The 1,283-nt window shown below is 36.0% G+C and overlaps 1 protein-coding gene across 3 annotated transcripts in view; it reads left to right on the top strand.

Moving 5' to 3' along the window:
* The window catches only part of LOC101864016 (E3 ubiquitin-protein ligase TRAF7), a 32,030-nt gene that overhangs the window by 10,001 nt on the left and 20,746 nt on the right, over positions 1 to 1,283 (top strand). The window lies entirely within an intron of this gene.

Raw genomic sequence — 1,283 nt, 5'->3', positions numbered from 1 at the left:
ATTTTTTTTTTTTTTTTAAACCCAAACAAACCAGAAATTAGTTAAATAAAAACACAATACAACAGCAATAGACTTTAGACACAGCTCAGGCTAATGCATGCAGGCTATAATACTACATTTCGTGACTTTTCATTGTCAAAAGTGATCGACATTGAAATTTTTGTTACATCCCCTTTTTAATTTTAGTAAGTACTGAGTACTTATCAATATTGAGCTCTCTTAGTTGACAAAGTACTCAATATTGGTTAGTATCGACTAGCGCCCACCCCTAGTACCATGCTTGGTGTGTAGGGTGACCTCTCGCTCAGGTTTGTTTGCATTGTTGGGGGGGAGGGCAGGGGCAAATTTTCATCTGTTTAGTAAGGACCATACCACTTTGGAATTTGCGGATGGTAGTTTAAAAGTGCTAATAGTGTGTTTACATAGGCATTCCTTTTCATGCACTGGCAAAACCTGGTGGTAACCTCTTCGTTGCCGCGCCCGTAGAATTTACGGGACTGAACCATGTAGCGCTGTGCCTATGGCCCATAGAATTTACAGGACTGACAGATTTTGTTTTCATACCAACTATAAAGGAAGTTGCTGCTAAAATCTTGTAATTATTATTGAGGTACCTTCCCTTTATGTTTAGCCACCATTTTCCTCCCTTTTGAAAGCATCAGATTCAGATTTTAGCTCAAAGAGGAGATTAGATCTAGATCTAACACATCTACGGCACAAAAATGATTTATTGGCTGTAAACACAGTTGAGCTTACATGTATATATATATATATATATATATATATATATATGGAGTGTACAAGCGTTGTATATGGTAGGAAAAACCTCTTGTCACTTCCTCCTGCAAACACTCACACAACTTGTATTCCCTTTTTTTGGTCTCAGTTTATCATTACTTGAATGTGTTGTTTTATGTTGCTTTGTTGTGTTGTTTTTGGCTTCATGCTGCTAACTTCAACTTTTCTCCATCTATTTCTCCAGAAAATTCCCCTAAAATTATATCAATAGAAACGTGGTTCAATGCAGAATGTTATGGAGAAAATCATTAGGGAATATTCATAAATAAAAAAGTTATGGGAGGTAGAGTGGGGTCTTGGTTCATATGATTTTCTCCGGCACGGGGGCCTATTTACCTACAGTATTGAAGGGGTTAACTGTTTAAAGTAAGATACTGAATTAAATTACAGAAGATAATAAAATGTTGCATTTGATGAGATGGAAATTCTCAAACCCAACAAATTTTGTTATTGAACTTGTAAAGAACAAGTATGCAATGAAATGG

Source organism: Aplysia californica, unplaced genomic scaffold, assembly GCF_000002075.1.
Source record: "Aplysia californica isolate F4 #8 unplaced genomic scaffold, AplCal3.0 scaffold00597, whole genome shotgun sequence".
In the NCBI taxonomy this organism is placed as follows: domain Eukaryota; kingdom Metazoa; phylum Mollusca; class Gastropoda; order Aplysiida; family Aplysiidae; genus Aplysia; species Aplysia californica.
This window is presented reverse-complemented; position numbering and strand designations above follow the sequence as displayed.